Source organism: Tamandua tetradactyla, chromosome 4 (assembly GCF_023851605.1).
Source record: "Tamandua tetradactyla isolate mTamTet1 chromosome 4, mTamTet1.pri, whole genome shotgun sequence".
NCBI classification, from domain to species: domain Eukaryota; kingdom Metazoa; phylum Chordata; class Mammalia; order Pilosa; family Myrmecophagidae; genus Tamandua; species Tamandua tetradactyla.
The window spans coordinates 2,273,285-2,289,071 of NC_135330.1; positions in this window are offsets into that span (position 1 = coordinate 2,273,285).

Here is a 15,787-nt window from a genome sequence, read left to right on the forward strand (position 1 = left end):
TGCTAAAGCTGCTGGAAGGCAGTATACCAGAAACAGAATGGCTTGTAAAGAGGGAATTTATTAAGTTACAAGTTTACAGCTCTAAGGTCATGAAAATGTCCAAATTAAGGCACCAAGAAGAGGTTACCTTCACTTAAGAAAAGCTGATGCCATCCAGAACACCTCTGCCAGCTGGGAAGGCACATGGTGATGTCTGCTAGCCTTTTATCCATATTTCATAAGGCTTCCCTGGGTTGTTTTCCTTCTGCATCTCCAAAGGTCTCTGGCTGTGTGGGCTCTGTCGCATTGAAGCTTTTTCCAAAATGGTTCCCTTTTAAAAGGGGTCCAGTAAGCGACCCACCTTGACTGTGTGGGGACACATCTCCATGGAAACCAGGTAATCAAAAGCTACCACCCACAATTGTGTGGGTAACATCTCCATGGAAACAATAAAAAAATCCCACCCAGCAAAATTGAATGAGGATTAAAGAACATAGCTTCTCTGGAGTACAGAAAAGTCTCAAACTGACACATTGCATATCTACTTATAAGTGTTACATCTTCTTGTTGAATTGACCCCTTTATCAATATTTAATGACCTTCCTACTTCATAACAGTTTTCTATTTACACCTATTTTATATAATATTAGCATAGCTACCCCCGTTCTCCTTTGGTTACTATGCATGGTATATATACATATTTCCATCCTTTCATTTTCAAACTACTTTGTTTCTTTGAATTTAAGGTGAATTGCTTGTAAACAGCATATAGTTGGGCTATGCTTTTTCAATCTCTATCTTTTGCCTGGACAGTTTAATCCATTTACATTTAAAGTAGCTATTGATAATGCAGGATTTTCTTCTGCCATTTTGTTATTTAGTCTTACTAAGTTATAACTATTCTGTCCTTCAATTCTCCCATTAATGCCTACTCTAATATTTATTTGAGTTTTTGTTCTTGTACAATATTAAGTCCTTTCTCATTTCTATCTAGATATATCTTCATATATTTTCCTTCTGGGTTTCATGGGGTTAAAAGTTAACACCCTAAACATATAATAATAACATTTGATTAGATTCCAATTTGAGTTCAATAGCATAAACACTACTTATACTACTCTGTCCCCCGTTTTTGTCCTTGTTACAAATTAGATCCTTGTACACTGTATATTAAAAACCATAGATTTACCATTAATTTTTATACATTTGCATTTTAGCCTCTGCATGAAGAAAGAAGTTAGTTATTCACCAAAAAATACAATATAATAGTACTGGTATTTAAAATTACCCATATATTACCTTTACTAGAGGTCTTTATTTTCTTTACCTTTATTAGAGAAGCTGTGAGTTTACAGAATAATCAGGCATAAAATAAGAATTCTTGTATGCCACCCACCACCAATAGCTTACATCGGTGTGGAACATTTGTTGCATTTAATGGTAGCACATTTTTATAACCACGCTATTAATTAACATTCATGGTTGAACTTAGGGTTCACTGTTCATGTGGTGTAATTCCATAGATTTTGTTAAAATTTTATTCTTTTACCATATGCAATCTAACGTTTTCCCTTTTAATAATGTTCAGATGTCTAGTTTGGTGTTGTTAATTGTGTTCACCATGTTGTGCTACCACACCACCATTCATCACTAAAACATTTCCGTCATTCCAAACAGGAATCTTGTACATTTTAAGCCTTAACTTCCCATGCTATATCCATGCCCAGTCACCTAGTTAAACTATATTCTAGATTCTGACTCTACGAGTTTGTTTATTCTACTTGTATCAAACCAGTGAGATCACACAATATATTCCCTTTTGTGTCTGGCTTATTTCACTCAGCATGGTGTCTTCAAAGTTCATCTATGTTTCACATATATATGGACTTCATTCCTTTTCTTTAAAGGGTCGAATAATATTCCATTGTGTTAATATATTACATTTTATTTATCCATTCAACAGTTGATGGACACTTGGGTTGCTTCCGACTTTTGGAAGTTGTGAATAATGCTTCTTTGGACATGGATGTGTAGATATCTCTCTGAGCTTCTGCTTTCAATTCTTTTGCGTATATATCAAGTAGTGGGATTATTGGGTCATATGGCAGTTCTAAATTAGGACTCTGAGGAACGACCACATTGTGTTCCCCAAAAGCTGCAGCATTTTGCACTGCTACCAGCAGTAAGTGAGTATTCCTATTTTTCCACATTCTATCCAACACTAGTTATTTTCTGATTTTTTAATAACAACCATTCTAATGGATATGAAATGTATCTCATTATGGTTTTGATTTGCATTTCCTCATGACTAGTGATTTTGAGTATCTTTTCATATGCCTTCTGGCCACTTGTATATCTTCTTTAGGGAGATATCTGTTCAAGTCCTTTGCCCATTTTAAAATTGGGTTGTGTTTTTATTGTTAAAGTGAAAGATTTTTTTTAAATTTACTGGATGTTAGTCCTTTATCAGCTGTGTGGTTTCCAAATATTTTCTCCCGAAGTGTAGGTTAACTTGTTACTTTTATGATAAAGTTCTCTGAGGAACAAAAGTTTTTTAGTTCGATGGGTTCCCACTTGTCTATTTTTTTTCCTTTTGTTGCTTGTGCTTTGGGTATAAAGTCTAAGAAACCGTTGCCTACCACAAGGTGCTGAAGATGCTTCCCTATATTTCTTTTAGGTGTTTAACAGTTTTAGCGCTTATACGTAGGTCTTTGATCCATTTTGAGTTGACTTTTGTGCATGGTGAGTGGTAGGGGTCATCCTATTTTTGCAAATGGAGATCCAGTTTTTCCCAGCCCATTTGCTGAAGACATTCTATCCTGTTTGAGTAGTCTTTGCCACCTTGCCAAAATTCAGTTGGTTGTAAATGAGAGGGTTGATATATGAGCTTTCAATTTCATTCTGTTTGTATATATGTCTCTCCTTGTGTTAATACCATGTTGTTTGGCTTTGTAATATGTTTCAAGATCTGAAGGTTTGAGTCCTCAAACTTCATTCTTCTGTTTCAAGATGCCTTTAGCTATTCAGGGTCCCTTACCCCTCCATATAAATTTGATAATTGGCTTTTCCATTTCTGCAAAGAAGATTGTTGAAATTTTAATTAATGAATCTACAAATTGAATCTCTAAATTGCTTTGAATAGTACTGACATCTTCATGATAATTAGTCTTCCAATCCATGAACATGGAATATCCTTCCCTTTATTTAAGTCTTCTTCTATGTCTTTTAGCAACGTTTTGTAGTTTTCTGTGTACAAGTTCTTACATATTTGAACAGATTTATTCCTAGATATTTGATTCTTTTAGTTGTTATTGTGAATGGAATTTTTTCTTGATTTCTTCTTTCAATTGTTCATTGCTTGTGCATAGAAACACCACTGTTTTTTGGGTGTTGATCTTGTACTCTGTGACTGCTGAATTCAGTTATTAGCTCTTGGAACTTTGGTATGGATCTTTTAGGACTTTATGTATATGGGTTCATATCATCTGAAAATAGAGAACTTTTTACTTCTTCCTTTCCGATATGGATGCCTTTTATTTCTTTTTCTTGCCTAATTGTTCTGGCAAGAACTTCAGGTTCGGCGTTGAATAAAAGTAGTGATGATGTTCATCCTTGTCTCATCCCCGATTTTAGGGGGAAAACTTTCAGTCTGTTACCGTTAAGTAGGATCTCATGTTGAGGAAGTTTCCTTCTATTCCTAATGTTTTGATTGCTTTTATTGAGAAAGGGTGCTGTATTTTGTCAAATGCCTTTTCTATACAGATTAAGATTTGATCATGTGTTCTTTCCCTTCATTCTGTTAATGTGGTGTATTACATTAATTGATTTTCTTATGTTGAACCAACTTTGCATATCAGGGATAAATCCCACTTGATGATGGTGTATAATTCTTTTAATATGGTGTTGGATTCAGTTTGCTAATATTTTTTGAGGATTCTTGCATCTATATGCATAAGAGGTATTGGTCTGTAGTTTTCTTTTATTGGGATATCTTTATCTGTCTAGGGTATGAGTGTGATGTTAGCCTCAAAAAATGAGTTAGGGAGTTTTCATCCTCTTCAATTTTTTGTAAGATTTGAGCAGAATTATAATTGTTTTCTTGATATCTTTGGTAGAATTCCCCTGTGAAGTCATCTAGTCCTGGGCTTTTCTTTGTTGTGAGGTTTTTGATTATTCATTTAATCTCTTTACTAGGAATTAGTTTATTTATTCATGATTCATTGTGAGTAGTTTGTGTGTTTCTAAGAATTTTTACACTTCATCTAAATTATCTAATTTATTGGTAAGATTTTTTCATGGTATCCACCTTTAGTTCTTTTTATTTCAGTGGGTGGTAATAATGTTCCCCTTTTCCATTTGATAATGTGAGTAATATATGGCAGGAGGTTTTTCTTCATGTTTATCCTGTTCCGTGTTCTCTGGGCTTCTCGAAGGGACATGCACACCTTTGCTGAGTTTAGGAAGTTCTCTGTCATTACCTCTTTGACTATTCCTTCCGCCCCTTTCTCTCTTGCTTTTCCCTCTGGGATTCCTGAAATCATACGCTTAGTGGTCTCCCATAGCCTCTTATGCTATTTTTTCTTTTAACGTTCCTTCTTTCTTTCTGCTCCTCAGCCTGACTCACCTCGGACGTCCTGCCTTCAGGGTTCTTCCTTCTGCCAGCAGCACACTGACTGCTCTTGAAGCCCTCCTGGACGGTTTTTCATTTCATTCCTGTGGCCTTCAACTCCAGTGTTTCTGTTTTGTTATTTATTTTTTCATTTCTTTCTTTGACTTACTCATATTGCTCATTCATTGTTTTCCTGCTGTCAGGTAGTAGTCCTTTCTCTGTACTTTCCCGCATCTCCTTAAGCATTTTTGAGATTTTTTTTTTTAAAGGCTTTGTTTGATATGGTCATTTCCTTGTTTCCTTCATTAGTGTTTTCTGTATTTTTATCCTCTTCCTTCAGATGGGCCTTCATTTCGTGCTCCTTTGTTCGTCTTATCCTCTTTTTTTTGCTTATTTTAATTTTAATATTTTAAATGCTGACTCTGGAATGCACTCCCTGAGCTGTCTGTTTCTAGGTTTTGTAACCAGCTGGTGATAAGATGGAGATTTCCTGGAGCTCCAGTCCCCCCATCAGGAAGGTCTGCCCAGGACCAATGCACCGTGCAGTGTTTTCCATCTTCCTGGGCCTCTGCCTTGTCCTGGGCTTCTGCTTGTTCGTTTGTCTGGAGAGCCCCTCTCTAGACGAGTTTGAGTGCCTCTGTTTCCCAGGGGACCATCCTCTCTCCCCAGGTATCTGAAGCAGCAAGCTTTTGTCCCAAACTGTCCACCTCTATGTTTTTTACCCTCCTGTCGTTGCCTCATGCTGCCTTGGCGTAGAGAGCAAATTCTGGGATGGGGTCACGCTGGTGAGGTCGGGGCTTTCCTAATTTGGTCTCTCCCTTGCGAAACAGAGCCTGAGGGTGGGCAATGGTGGCGCAGTGGCAGAGTTCTCGCCTGCCATGCCAGAGACCCGGGTTCAACTCCCAGTGCCTGCCCACGCAAAAATAAATAAATAAATAAAAATAAAATAAAATAAAACAGAGCCAGAGACCCATGAAGGGGGACAGAGAATGGCCTCAGAGTCTCCTGTGGAGGGGATCAAGAAGAGCACCACAAAGTTCTGATGTTGCCCCAAAGCTGAGCTCTCCTGGCCTGCCCAGCAAACGCAGCCCGAAGCTTCCCTGCAGCCCTGAGGAAGCATCTCGACATCTCCTCTGCTCTGTTCCTGTCCAGGGAGGGTTGAAACAGTGGCCGCCCCTGCTTTTCCTCCGGCAGGCTGAAATAACAGCTCCCTTCAGACCCAGGCCTAGTGATCTGACCTTGCTAATCAGAGGCCATGCCCGGTGTCTGGCCATGCACCCGCTGTTCTTGGGGAAGAGGCTTTTCGTGTCCTTTTCTGCTGGAAGCACTCAGCCAGCCAAGGGCTGGACCCCACAGTGATCTGCCATGACAGTGAGGGGTGGGCACTGGCAGCTGCCCTGCGGAGAGAGAAATTTATAGCTCTTTACCGTACTTTATCAGACACTTCCTCCTACTCTTCCCTGGAAGCTTACAGAGTTTCTTCTGGCCTCTGGAGTTTCAAAATTGTTATTTCCGACAGTTTCTGCTGGCTTAATTTATCTTCATTTTTTGTGCCACTTTGAACCACTGTCTGATGTCCTTTCCTTTCAGTCTAAAGAACCCCCTTTGGCATTATTTTCAGGGTAGATCTAGTGGCGGTGAACTCTCTCAGCTTTGTTTCCCTGGGGATGTCAATCTCCTCGTAACTGAAAGAAAGTCTCACTAATATATACAATTCTTGGTTTAACAACAACAAAAAATTCTTTGTTAGCAATTGTTTTCTCTAAGCACTTTAGGTGTTCCGCCCACTGTCTTCTGGCCTGCGTGGCTCAGTCGATCGGTGCTCTCCTGTACATGGCATGTGCTTTTCTCTTACAGCTGTCACAGCTCTCTGCCTGTCCTTTGTCTTGGTCTGGTCCTTATGCGATGGGGCATAGTTTTCTTCAAGTGTTTCCTGTTGGCTGCCCTCTGGACTTTCTGGATGTTCTTATTCACGTCTTTTGCTTAGTTTGGGACTTTTTTTTGTCATTATTTGAATATTCCTTCTGTCCCTTTCTCCCCTTCTTCTGGAGCTCCCAGAATGCATGCATTGGTATACTTGATGGTGTCCTGGAGGTCTCTTAGACTAGTTTCACTTTTGTAATTACTTTCCCCTTTTTCCAGAGAGGACTGTCCCAAGTCAGTCTTTCTCAGCAGAAACGAGGCCAGGACCTCAGAAGGGGGCACTCGCCGCTCCAAACTGCCCTGGAAGGGAGGACGTTAGGACCGGGAAGAGCACGGAGAGTGTCCCCCGTGCTCCCCAGGCTGTGCTTTCTTGTCTTCACACCTGCCCCACAAACACAGCCCTTCGAAATGCCTCTGCAGCTCTGCGGCACTGAACCCTCCCTAGGTCCCCTCACCCCCTTCGTCCAGGCTGGGCTGGAACAAAGAGCCACTCCCAGGGCCAGGCCCCGGCAACCTGAAGTAGCTCAACCACAGCAGAGGCCAGAGTCCTGACCATGCCCCCAGATCTTCAAGAACTGCGACTTTAAGTTGCACCCTGGCACCTGCAAGCTGCCCATGAGGCTGGGGGCAGGGGACGGCTGCTGCCGGTGCAGGGTGCGTTTCAGTGGCATCTACTGCAATTCACCAGCTTCCTCCTCTCACTCTTCCCGGGTACTGCCAGTGCTCCTCTGGATTCTGGGGTTTCAAAATAGCTGATTCAGACAGGTCCTGCCTGTGTGCCAGCTGCTCTGGAGGAGGGACCGATTCCTCGCGCGTCCTGCTCTGCCCTCTTCCCACGGCCCGCGTACAGGCCTTTCATTACCTTTGCTTTTGAAAGACACGTTTTCTGTGCGTAGAATTTTATGATCACTGGGTCTTTTTTTTTTCTGTCATTATTTTAAACATCTTTCTCCACTGCGTGACCACTGAAATCTGCTGTTATCATACCTTTGTTGGTTTGTGCATATGTTTTCACTACTATGGCTACTTTCAAGAGTTTCTTTTTGTCATTATATTTGTGTGATTTGATTACAATGTGATTTTTTATAGTTGTCTTCCTGTTTCTGGCACTTGGAGTTTGCAGAGACTCTTGGATCTATAGAGTTTTCCTCAAATTTGGAAAATGTTTGGTCATTATTCCTTCACCAGCCTTGTCTGGTGCCTCTCCTTCAGAGACTCCAGTTATGCATCTATTAAGCTGTGGAACTTACCTCACAGATCCCTGATGCTCTTCTCTCTCTCTTTTTCTTAATCTCTTTATTTGAGTAGTTTCTATCTCTCTGTCTTCAAATTAACTAGTCTTTTCTTCTACTCTGGCCAATCTGTATAACCCTACCAATCTAATCCCATTCAGAGTGTTTTTCATCTCAGACCTCTTAGTCTTCCCTTTAAAGGTTTCATTTGGGTCTTTCATGCCTTCCATGTTTTTACTTAATTTTTGAATATATGGAACACCATTAGAATATCTATTTTTACGTGCTTATGTGATTTTATACTATCAGTTTTGTGTCAGTTTAGATGGATTCATTTTTTACCTCATTACGCATAATAATATCGTACTCCTTTGAATGACTTGTACTTTTTGATTGGGTACCAGGAAGTTTTGAATTTTATCTTTTTGCCCAGCTCTTTTGCTGGTTATTTTTTGTATTCCTATAAATAGTTTTGAGCTTGATTCTGTGACTTAGTTAAGCTACTTCAAATGTTTGATTCATTTTCATGTTGCTTTCAAGAATTGTTAGGTGCTAAGTCTTGGGTTAACCATTTCCCACAACTTAGTAAGACCCTTTTGAGTACACTAGCCATAGTTTTTTGAATTATGAGTTATTACAGTCTGGCTGGTTGAGACAGACACAAATTCTGGCCCTGTGAGATTACAAAGTGCTGTTCCCTCTGATCTTTTCAGGTGGCTCCTTCCCTGGCCTCGGGTAGTTTCCTTACCTGTGTGCTATAATCATTGCACATCAGAATTCCTAAGGGGACCCTTTGCAGATCTCAAGATTTCCAACTCTGTCCAACTATCTCTTCTTTAGTAAGACGTCCAATGAACTCTAGACACCTTGGTCTCCCGACACTCTCAGCTCCATCTCCTCAATTCAGAGAGTCCAACAGTCTCTGCTGGTTCCTTCTTCCTTCCCCTAGTGCTTGAAAATTTTTTAAAGGCAGCGAGGTAAGGCAATCACAGGGATCACCTCCTTTGTTAAAACCAGCCCATTTTTGGTATATTTCAGCAGTTTCAGCAAACTAAAACAATGATGCTTGGATTTTTTCCTTTTATGTAAAATTTTAAACCAATTGGTCATCCCCACTAAGGAAATGCCTACTGGAATTTGATTAGAACATCGCTGAATATTTAAATCTCTTTGGAGGAAACTAACATCCCTCTGATATTTTGTTGAATTTTCCTTTCCATAAACATTGTATCTACCATTAATTAATATCTTCTTGCTTTTCAATACTGTTTTATAACTTTTACCATTGTTATTTCATATCTATAAGTTTATTTATATTCTATACAATATATATGTTATGTGTTTATATGTGGGTGTATATAAGTATATTTATGCATAAAAATACAAATATACATATCCATAAACTTATCATTAAAATAATTAAAACTAACCAATGATTTTCTGTACGCTGTGTACAAATATACATGTTTTTGCTTCAAATATGAATTGTATTAATAGGTTTTTCTAATGTGGAACTATCTCTACCCTCATGGAATAAAACAAATTTGCTCACTTATTTCTCCAATATCCATTCTTCCCTTCTTCAACTAATATAAGCCCTTTTTTTGTCTAGGTACATGATCATCATGGATAAAAATAAAATAACAAAGCAACAAAATATATAAAACAATAGCCTCCACAAAAAACAGTGATCCATGAGAGAAGGGAAACAAAGGAGGTAAGGCCTTGTGATTGCCTTACCTCGCTGCCTTTAAAAAGTTTTCAAGCACTAGGGGAAGGAAGAAGGAACCAGCAGAGACTGTTGGACTCTCTGAATTGAGGAGATGGAGCTGAGAGTGTCGGGAGACCAAGGTGTCTAGAGTTCATTGGACGTCTTACTAAAGAAGAGATAGTTGGACAGAGTTAGAAATCTTGAGATCTGCAAAGGGTCCCCTTAGGAATTCTGATGTGCAATGATTATAGCACACAGGTAAGGAAACTACCCGAGGCCAGGGAAGGAGCCACCTGAAAAGATCAGAGGGAACAGCACTTTGTAATCTCACAGGGCCAGAATGTGTGTCTGTCTCAACCAGCCAGACTGTAATAACTCATAATTCAAAAAGCTATGGCTAGTGTACTCAAAAGGGCCTTACTAAGCAGTGGGAAATGGTTAACCCAAGACTTAACACCTAACAATTCTTAAAAGCAAGATGAAAATGAATCAAACAACTTTGAAGTAACTTAACTAAGTCACAGAATCAAGCTCAAAACTATCTATAGGAATACAAAAAAAAAAAAAAAAAAAAAAAAAACCAGCAAAAGAGCTAAGCAAAAGAGATAAAATTATTTTTGTATTAGTTTACAAGCTTACAGTTCTGAGGCCATGAAGATGTCCAATTCTAGACATAAGACAATAGATACGTGGCACATGGCAGCATCTGCTGGTCTCTCCCTTTTCTTCTGGGCGTCATTGCTTTCAGCTTCCTGAATCAGTAGCTTCTCTCTGTTTCTATGGCATTCTCTCTCAGCTTGTGTCTTTTCTCTCTGTCTTCTGTGGCTTTATCTCTTTTTTTTTCTCTGAATCTCATCCTCTTATAAAGGACTCCAGTGAAAGGAGTAAGCACCATCTGGGGCCTTAACCTAAATAACCTAATCAAAAGTTCCTACCAAGAATAGGTCTACACTCCCAGGAATGGATTAGCTTTAAGAACATGGTCTTCTGGGGTCCATGCAATGTCCAAACCATCACAATTGTCTGTTTCCATCCAAACAAGAACAATTGATGAGCATTTGACTGAACACATAGCAAGGCATACTCTAAATAGCTATAATAACACACCAATGATACGGAAGCTTGCACCACAAACCCTAAGTGATAGAAGTCAAGACTATGACCTCTGACATCAATGCCCAGGAAGGATACATATCTCTCCTTTCTCTACCTTCAGCTACCTTCATCTGACACAATTCCTTGTGGCACTCCACTTCTCATCATTAATTATTTTGAAAGAAAATGCATTGGTATATGAATATATCTCAATAAAACTGCATTAAAAAAAGAAAATGCACTGTGAGCGTGTCTGATTTATCTCCTGTGCGGTAGATGCGATGGAGCTGGGAAAACAGATGCATGGCTTCCACTATAAGACAGAAAAGTCTTCCAAACTTATATTGATGTTCCAAACTATAGTATGATGTTTACCTAATACAGAACAGGCAGAAACATGACACACACCCATTACAGGAGGTACAATAATGAGTTTGGTTTGGGACTTCTTGAATGGGAGGTACCTGTGAGAACTCCAGGTAGACAGGTGTACCAGAACTTTAGATCCACCTCTCTGTAGTTCATAGGTGAGGCAAGGTACGAGAAAGAGGTGTAAATATCATCAATATATAGACAATCACTTAAGACCCCAGGCAGGGAAAGATCTTCTTGAGAGAGAAGATGTTAGTAAGAAGATAAAACGTCCCAGTACAGAGCTCTAGCAAGAACACTGTCATTTAGGATGTGAACAGAGAAAGCTGAAGATAATTGTTTTGAGAGGTAGGAGAAGCAAACTATACTGAAATCATGTGGGTTAATGAAGGTGTTTCAAGAAGAAGGGAGTGGTCAGAACTTTCTCATTCCAGAAAGAACTACAAATATATGTTATATTCCAAAGGATTAGAGGGTAGAATGTATCATCATTTATTTATTCATTCAACAGATATTTGTTGATCACTGGTGATTTACCAGTTTGAGTTAGACAATAATGATAGAAAAATTGAGTTGATATAAACCTGCCTTCAAGGGGCTTGATGTATAGTAGTAAAGACAGACACAAAGACACATGCACGTAATACAATGTGTGAGTGGGATGGAAAAGGTTATAGACCAACATGGAAGAATTTAGTATTGGTGCTTCACCCTGACTGGAGTGGTAGTGGATAAAGCAAGGCAGTGTGTAAGGGTGATCAACTTGCCACATCTTGCTGGAGAGTTCATTTATTTGATGTCAGTAATTAACACTATCATCCTGATATAAGAACAAACATGACCACACAGTCCTTGAAAAAAAATACAGGTGTTAAATAATAATTTTGAATGAATTGAACTGCCATACTTACAATTTGACAAAAGTGGAACATCTTAATGATCAATGACTTTTCATGTATCCGTCAAAGAATTGAAGTCATAGAGCAAACCATCACCTCCAAAATCTAGAGAGACAAGCGGATACACATAAACACAGCTGACGCCAGCTTGCCTGGAGCAGAAGCCACTGGAGCCATAAAATGGTAGGAACACTTAAATGGTACTGTTGATGAATTGCTGGAGGCTCAGTGTGAACTCAGTGTGAACTTAGAATGAGAAACTTCCCTGTTATGGAGGTGCACTAACTTTCATGGGTTTTACTTTCAGGAACACCATCATGTTCTCAAAGTGAAGGTAAGAAAAAAAAAATACCCTTATATCTTCTAAAGAGGAGAGGGAAAAGGTAACCATTCTCTGCTCTGCATGTCCAGAGTATTCTCTGTAACAAAAGCCTACTCTCCAGGGAGAAAGACTTGACCAGATCCTTATCTACCTAGAAAAAATAGTAGCCACCAACTCCAGCCCCTTCTAGTTTTCTGGTCTCATCTAAGGGAGAAAAAGATGCTAAGTAACATTTAAAAAGGTCACAGTCAGGTACACAGGTACACTGAAATATGTAGATATAATCATACTATTACAGAATGCTTTCCTTCCCTATACCTCATCACCACATAACAAAGCTCCAGTTCAACTGTCAATTAAAGCTGAAAGATCTATGTGGCTCAGACTTTACTTAAAAAGGAGTTCTTGGGGAAAACCAAAGAGAAGGAAGACTAAAGCAAGGACTCTGAAGAAGTTGAAGTCTCTGGCACTTACTGATACATCAAATATTAAACACAACACAGATCCTTAGTCAGATTAACAGAAAATCTCATATTAATGGCCTTTTTATCTTTGCCCTTTAATGAATAATTATGTCTAGCTTTCAACAGAAATCTACAAGTCAGACTAAAAGACAAGATAAAACACATATTGAATAAACAAAGCAATTATCAGAACCAGACCAGATATGATAAAGATATGGAAATTTTAAATAATTTTGATTAATATATTAAGGGTGCTAATGGAAAAGTCAATAAAATGAAACAAACAGATGGTTAACATAAGCAGAAAGATGGAAACTCTAAGAAAGAATCAAAAGGATATGCTAGCAATCAATAAAACTTTTAATACAAAGAGTTAACACAAAGAGTTCCTTTGATGGGTCTCATCTGTAGACTAGATAGAGCTGAGAAAAGAATCAGTGAAACTGAAAATGCCAATAGAAATTTCCCAAACTGAAATGCAAAGAGGAAAAAAGAGTGAAAAAAAACAAAACAAAACAAACAGAAGCATTTTCAAGAACTGTAGGACAATTTCAAAAGATTTTACATACATGTAGTTGGAATACCAGAAGGAGATGAGAGAATGTAGAAGAAGAACTATTTGAAGTAACAAAGTCTAAGAATTTTCCAAAATTGATGATAGACATCAAAGCACAGTTACAGGAAGATCAGAGACCACAAGCAGGATAAATATCAAAAGATTAAACTGAGGTATATTCCACTAAAACTACAGGAAACTAAAAAAAAGAGAAAATCTTAAAATAGGCTGGGAACTGGGGATTGAGTGGAGGTGAAACTTACCTAAACAGGAACAAGGATAAGAATTGCACTAGACATTGTATCAGAAACAAGGGACTCAAGAAGAAAGTAGAGTGAAATACTTAAAGGGTTGAAATGAAAAACACCAACTTAGAGTGGAGTGAAATATTTAAAGTGTTGAAGTGAAAAAAACTCCAACCTAGAATTCTATATCTAGAAAAACTATCCTTCATAATTGAAAAAGAAATAGAGACTTTCCAGGACAAGCAAAAGCTGAGAGAAATCTTTGCCAGTGGGTAGGCCCTGAAGGAAATGGCAAAAATTAAGGGAAGACAAAAGACAAAGAATAAGTGCAATGAATAGAAAGCATTTACAAACATAGTACATACTAGTCAAACTATATCAGGAATCAACTTGTATATAACTGGTGCAAATATACGAATTAAAAGATGGAAAGTCTAACAGCGAATAAAAATCCACCAAGTATATGTTGTCTACAAGAAGCCCATTTTAATATAAAGGCAAAATTAAGCTAAAAATAAAGAGATGGAGAACTATATACAATGTTAAGTTAGAGTAGATATAATAATTTCACAAAAAACAGAACTAAGAACGAGGAAAATTTGGGAGACTAAACTTGGCATTACGTAATGATAAATGGGTCGATTCTCTTAGAAGACATAACATTTCTTAACATGTATGCTCCTAACTATAAAACATCAAAGTACATGAGGATTGATTTGTGCAGGTTAGTGTGATGCCCCTATATATCACAGAGTAATTTGGGCAGTGAATAAAGAAGACTCTGCAACGTCCCCTTGGGGGGATGGGGAGAAAAGATGAAATATTCAACTTCCCCATTTGGAGAATTTCTGATATTCTCACAAGCGGCAGGGACAACCAAATCAATAGGCCATGCCCTTGATCTTAGGTTTGCCTCTATGAAACTTATTCTTGCCAAGGATAGGCTAAGCCTACCTAAAATTAGGCCTGAGTCACCCACAGTGAACCTGTTTTGTTGCTCAGATGTGGCTTCTCTCTTTAAGCCACTTAGCAGGTGAACTCACTGACCTCCCCATGTGGGACATGACTCCTAGGGGTGTAAATCTCCCTGGCAATGTGGGGCAGAAATCCTGGGCTGAGCTGAGACCCAGCATCATGGGATTGAGAAAGCCTTCTTGACCAAAAGGGGAAGAGAGAAATGAGACAAAATAAAGCTTCAGTGGCTGAGAGATTCCAAACAGTATATAGAGGTTATCTTGGAGGTGATTCTAATGCATTATATAGGTATCCCTTTTTAGTTTATGGTGTATTGGAGTGGCTGGAGCAAAGTACTTGAAACTGTTGAGCCATGTTCCAGTAGCCTAGATTCTTAAAGATGATTGTATAAAGATATAATGCTTACAATGCAAGAAAAATGCATGAGGTAAAAACTGATAGAATGTCAAAGAAGAATAGACACATTTGCTACTGTAGTTGGATACTAAATGTCCCTCTCTAAGTGATTGACAGATGAAGCAGACAGAAAGTCAGTACGGACATAGTTGAACCAAACCTCACTATGAATCAATTTAATCCAGTTGACATTTGTAGAATATTTCAACCAATGAAAGTGGAATATATAGAAACCAAAATAGACCATATTTTGGGTCATAAAACACACATTAATGAATTAAAAAACAGAAACCATACAAAGAATGTTTAGATCACAATGGAAATAAACTAAGAAATTATAACAGAAATATAGCTGAAATTCCCAAATATATGTAAATTAAACAACATTCTTACAAATAACACATGGGTCAAAGAAATATCAGAGAAATTTTAAAGTATTTTGAATTAAATGAAAATGAAAACGCAGCTTGTAAAAATTTATAGAATGCAGCAAAAACATTTATTTGCAAAAATATTTAAATGAATATCCCAGAAAAGAATAATTTTCACCAATCCTTAATCCATTTCCACCTTAAGAAACTGGAGAAAGAAGAACAATAAATCTAAAGCAAGTAGAAGATAAAATACTAAAAGTTAGAGAAATCAATGAAATAGAAAAGAATAGAGAAAATCAACCAAACCAAGCTGGTTTTTGAAGCCAACTAACCAAGAAAAGAAGATGTGCACTTCTAATATCAGCAGTGAAAGGGGAATCATCATGACTGCAACCACGGCCATCAAATGCTCGTAAAGCCATACTACAAACAACTGGGTGCCCACAAATGCGATCACCTACATGAAATGACATGATTCCTTGAAAGACACAAACTACCAAAACTCACACAAGGAGAAGTAGCCTAAGTGGGCATTATAACTCTTAAAGAAATCGAATCAATGATAAATAACTTTCCGCAAAAAAAGCACCAGGCCGATTGTTTCACTGATGAGCGCTATCAAACCTCTAAAGGAG